Raw genomic sequence first — 6,000 nt, 5'->3', positions numbered from 1 at the left:
CCAGGCCCTAGGTCTGGAAGTTCTGCTAAGCATTATCAATTTCTTGAGACTGCGCGAAGAGCCTTGGCCCTTGTAGAGCGAAGGATCCTAGACCTGAGGACTATATAAGAGCTATGACACATTGCTGGGATAAGGGTCTTCCCCCTCGAGGCCTCCTGCTTGAGAGTCAGGACAGGTACCACCTGTGGTTGCCCCTGCCTGTCTGCTGCTTCTTGCTACCAAAGATGAGTGCTGGATGTGCTTCCCCCAACCACACCCCACCCCCTCCTCTCCCACTTAGAATGTCCTCCCATGTGGAATAACAGGATCATCACAGAATTACTAATGAGCCTCGGGCTGTAGTTCAGACTGGCTTTGAATTCACTGTTGTAACCTCAGAGGGCTCCAAAATAATAATAATCCTAACACAGCCTCTCAAGATCTGGAATTGTAGATCGTGGGAAATTCTTATATCATATGCCATACTACAGAGTTGGAATGTTTTCTGCAAACATAGGATATCCTCCAAGCAGTGGTTCCTAATAGGTGGAAAATATACATCCTGACCGAGATCTACATCAATGTTAGAAGCAGCTTTATTCATAATACCTAAGAACAACAGACTAGGCCTGGAGCCATCAACGGTTGAAAAGAGAAACTTGGTTTAGCTGCTCTTGTGATGGCTAAGGAGACCCCACTTTGTACCAGGTACCCTTTTAGAAGATGTTGGCCTCTAAACTAAATTCCTGAATGATGAGAGCTGGCAACCTGTCCCCTCTCCGAAATAGATTCACTGTTGTGAAGTGATTACCTGCTTGTTCTGGCTTCTGTATACTCGCTTATCACTGTATGCAGGGGGAGTGGTGCACTTCCTCAAGTAGCTGCAAGTTCTGCAAAATCAAAGTAAGAGCTGTCTTCACCTTTAAAAGCCCTATCCCCACCTGCTTCTGCGGGACATGTTTTACTTGGCTTAGAGACTGCAGCCCTGCTAGCAGTTTTAATAAATTTGTCCAATTATAATCTGTATTGAGTCTGGTAGTCTTTTCCCAGTAGTCTTAAAATCTATCACACTCCGAGTGTCATTTCTAGAATAAACACACTTGTGTCCCATATACCAATTGTGTGAAAATCTGGAAAAAATATACCTATAGTGACTGAAAGCCGATGGGGATGGTTTCTGAAGAGAGGAGTGACAAGGATTCTTTGTTGTAAGGCACAAAGGAATATGTTTTGTATCACAATTATGGTAGTTATAAGAATGCACACATCTGTCAAAACCCATCCAATTCTCTCCAAAGAGAACCAGAGTCCAGTTCCCAGCAACCACATGGCAACTCACAACTTTCTATAACTCCTATCCCAGGGGATCCACTGCTCTCTTCTGGTATTGTGGGTACCAGACACACCCAGAATGCACAGACATATGTGCAGACAAAGCCCCCAAGCACAAATACAATTTAAAAATGGATTTGCAAATGCAAAGTTATTCTAAACAGCTACTATGAGAAGCTCAAGAAAAAGGAAATGCTAAGATTGATATCACAAACTAGTGACTGTGCTGTGACTTCAATGTTTCTTTTGGGTTCACCATTTCCAAGATGTTTAAGATTGTGGAGAAGGCTTAGACTCTTACCCAAAGGTTATTGAAACTTCCCTCAAATGCACAGACAAAGATCTGACATGACACCCCCACCCTCAGATTCCCCACATGCACAGACAAAAGTAGAACATGACTCCTCACCCCCACCCCCAGATCCCACACATACACAGACAAAGGTAGAACACCCTCCCCTAGGGGGCACCAGAGTGATTTACTACAAGGAATATATTCTGATTATCATCAAGTTCTTTTTAACCTCAGAACTGCACTGCGAACAGTAAGAAAATAGACTGTGGGTCAGGCTGTCAGGGATCAAATAACATCACCGCCACTCACTAAGTGAGTCAAACTGTGCCTGTTATTAAATTCACAAAGCCCGAGTGGGTGTCTTCTAATGACTGGAAATAACGGGACGCTCTCACAAAGTGACCTAAAGGATGTGCCAACAAGCCAGGCTGCTGCCGCAGAGCAGCACGTGACAGATGTTTGGTTGGTCAGCGAGACTGTGGGCTTAAATGAGTTTACGTAGTACCTGGCTGCTGGCAGACCAGGCACCAAGAACTTTCCCATGAAGTCAGTTTCCCTTACCCCTCAGTGTATTCGTTTCCTATGACAAAATGCCCAAGAAAAGGAAGTGGGGGATTTATTTTGTAGCATGGATCATCACGCCGTGAAAGGCATGGCTATGGGGGCTGGAAGCAGCCGGCCTCACTGTTTCTTCACTGGGAAGTAGAGAGAGGAATCCGGGTGCTTAGTTTCTTTCTCCTATTCAGTGTAAGCCCCCAGCCCGCAGGACAGTGCCACCCACATTAGGGTCTACTCATATCAATCACTCTGATCTAGAAACGTCTTACAGACATGTTCAGAAAGTTGTTCCCGCAGTGATTCTAAATGTCATCTATTTGACAACCAAGGTTAACCAGACACTCAGGTATTGTGGGGTAAAACAGAACCCAGGTGCATCCTATACACTTGTTCTTGTCCTGCCTGAGAAATGCCAAGGTTAAGAAGCCATGGCCTACAGAGAGGCTGCTGTCAAACTGACCCTGTAACCTTAGGGAAGAAGTACTGTGTGTGTTACTTGGGATGCTAGCCAACGTTCTCTGGAGGGTGAAAATTTCATCTTCACTATTCTAAAATACAAGGAGGGAGAGGAAGAATGCTGATGGGAGAGAAGGAGGGAGAGAAAGGAGGAGAGAGTGTGCCGGGCATTAGGGGTAGGGTTGGGACCAGAGAAAGAGCGAGGGTGGGAGTGGAAGAGCAGAAGGAAGACACAGACTTACCTGAAATATTAATGACTCTGCACAAACCATTGATGTTTAGTCATGGAGAACCAGGGAATGTTCTCCCACCAGGATCAAAGGAGAAAAAATGAATGAATGCAAACCATTGTTATCAGTGTTTGCCAAAAAGTAATTCCAGAGTAAATTCTGGTATCGCCGATGTTGGTAATTATGAAGCAGCTGCCAATACAAGCATAGATTTTTAAACCTTGGACCAACACTCGTTTATAGACTGTCTTACTCTGATGATGTTGTTGTAGCAGAATGCTGATGACTAGGTAAATAATAGCAGCCTCTGGGGCTCAAAGTGTACAGTACATCCCAGGTTTGGCTAATGACTGTTAGCATCACTAGCAGCATGGGCTAGCATCTACTAGGGGCTATATTGGGTGATTTGTCAGCATTAACTCATTTCTAGTTATAACCATTCTGTGATAGGGGCACTGTTACCCTATCTTATAAATAAGAAAACTGGACAGTATCATATATTTGATGAGGAAAGGATTTCAATTGGAACCAGTTGTACCTAGATCCAGAACCCAATCACTAGCCTGTATTATGACCCCCAACCCCAAAACAGCACAGAGATGAATTGAGTGGACAACACCCTTTCTTCTTCAGCCTCACAGAGTAAGAAATGCAATGTCCTTCTGCACTCTACCTTTGATCCTATCAGTGCACCTAGTGGACATTTTTATTCTTTATAGCCCTTGTTTACCATATAGAGATACCGGCTGTGAAAACTAGAACAGCTAGATCTGGTAACTCAAGTGGAAAATTTTAGTCCTTTCTTATGGTCTTAGGATAGACTCTCCTGTAGCTCACACTACCCTCAAACTTACCAAATAGCAAAGGCTGACCTTGAACGAACGCTGAGCTCGTCTTCCTTCTTCAAACAATAGGATTGCAGATGTGCAGATGCACACGGACCTGCCCAGCTAAGAGCTGCAGACCTATGAAGTGCCCAGGCAACTCTGATGCAAGTCTTGAGACCACATTATAAAGAATACTGCCTTGGAGCTAGGGCTAAAACTCTGTGGGCCAGTGTTTGCCTAGCGTCCACGAGGCCCTGGATTTGAACTGCAGCTCTGCACATGAAAATAAGACTCTCTTGCTGGGTCCCTGCTGCTTGCTGTTGAAATGGGCAAGTTCATGAAACCTGGGAAAGTGATGCTGGTCTTGGCTGAACACTACTCAGGACACAGAGCTGTTGTCATGAAGAACAGAGGTTATGGTGCCTCATACTGTAGTCCAGAGGCTGGAATTGACCACTATCCACCAAAAGTGACAGGAACATGAGCAGGAAGCAAATGGTCAAGAGATCCAAAATTGCCAAGGACCAGCCTCAGCATGGGGAGGAGTTCTGAGAGAACTGGGAGCTGCAAAAAGAATGACTTAAGGTCAATTCGTGGGTCTAAGCTGAGTTGATTTTCCAGACTGCTGTGCCTGGTGTGTGTGTGTGTGTGTGTGTGTGTGTGTGTGTGTGTGTGTGCGCACACACGCTTTTTCTTGCTTTCTGGATAGCTCATACCTTTTCTGACAAAGTCAGAAAAGCTGCTATAAAAAATTATTGGCTCTTATGACCCTGTCAGAAATCCTGCTAGGAAAAATTCTTGGGCTGGAGAGATGGCTCAGCAGTTGAGAGCACTGACTGTCCTTCCAGAGGTCCTGAGTTCATTTCTCAGCAACCACATGGTGGCTCACAACCATCTGTAATGGGATGTTGCCCTCTTTGGGTGTGTCTGAAGACAGCTACAGTGTACTCATATACATAAAACAGCTCTCCCTAGAGAAAATTCTAAAGAAGAACTGCCATTACTCTCTTGTTAGCTCCTCTCATGCAGACCAAAAGCACAGTTTTTCCTTTACATATCAATCCAGTTATTTATTCCAGGTTCCCTTTTAATTATCCTATGAATTAGAATCACATGATCCAAGCCCCTTAATTCTTAGGAGACAGCAAGCACACATTTTCTTTTAACATTGCAAAAGAGTTCAGATATCAGTCTCCCTATAGTAAGCAAGACACTAAACTAGTGGAGTGGGACCCCGCCCTGAGATTACCATTTCTACCATGCCTGAGCCTCATTTTGCTGTGTCCCAGGCTGACTTGGAACTCAGAAATCTGCCGGCCTCTTTATCTTTCTGACAAGCTGGCTCATTAATGCAGCTGCCTGTGTTCCTTTAGAAACCCCTCATATAATTCACATTGCATCCTTATTTGCAACATATTTGCATAGTTAAGAAATTACATAGTTTTGAACTCATGTATTTAGAACTGTTTCCCACAGCCTTAAGGGCTGTCCCGAGGGTCCCAGCATTTACCATTTTGCTGAGACATTAGCCACACCTTCACCTCCTGGACTCATGTTGTCTGATTGTCATGGAGTCACTAACATTAACAGGGAGGACATTCTTCAGAAGGAATGTGAAATATGTACATTAACACAAAAACAAGCTGTACACCCACAGCAGCCATTGATACTTGTGGAGGCTGACACCTGGTGCCTTGTCCCAGGGGCAGGAACCATGTCACTCTGTCCCCACCAAGGCCATCCTGGGCTCAGCAAAAGATCAAGTCCTTCGTGAAAGTGTATGACTGCAGTCACTCTTGGTATTCTGTCTAAGCTCCACCCCCACAGTTACCTGGCAACAGACAGCTGTGTCTGACACTATGTAAGGGGTTGCTTATCCCCTCCTAGATCTCTCCCCATCTCTCCTCCCCCTTCCCTCCATGTGCTCATGGCCTGCCTTTATTCCTTTCCTCTTCTACTCTTCTTCTCTCATTAAACCTTTCCACGTGGAACCATGTTGGCTTGCTGTGCTTTGTTCAGACGCAAGGCCAGATTTAAACCCCAACAGTCGCCTCATGCCTACAGATACTCTGAGATATCCCCTTGTGCAAAACTGTTGCCAACAAGGATGTTCTTCAGAGACCTAACTCTAAAAGCCTTGGTTTTAAGCGTATTTCGTTGTTGTTAATAATAATAATAATAGTCTATACACATGCAAGAATGAACTGAACATAGCAGAAAAATACTAGGATCCTAGCTCACAGGAGGCTAAGATAGGAGAATTATGAGTTCCAGGCCAGTTTTGGCTACAAGTCCCTATTAAGAATCAATAACAGGGGCTGGG

The sequence above is a fragment of the Rattus norvegicus genome, chromosome 5, assembly GCF_036323735.1.
Source record: "Rattus norvegicus strain BN/NHsdMcwi chromosome 5, GRCr8, whole genome shotgun sequence".
NCBI classification, from domain to species: domain Eukaryota; kingdom Metazoa; phylum Chordata; class Mammalia; order Rodentia; family Muridae; genus Rattus; species Rattus norvegicus.
This window is presented reverse-complemented; position numbering follows the sequence as displayed.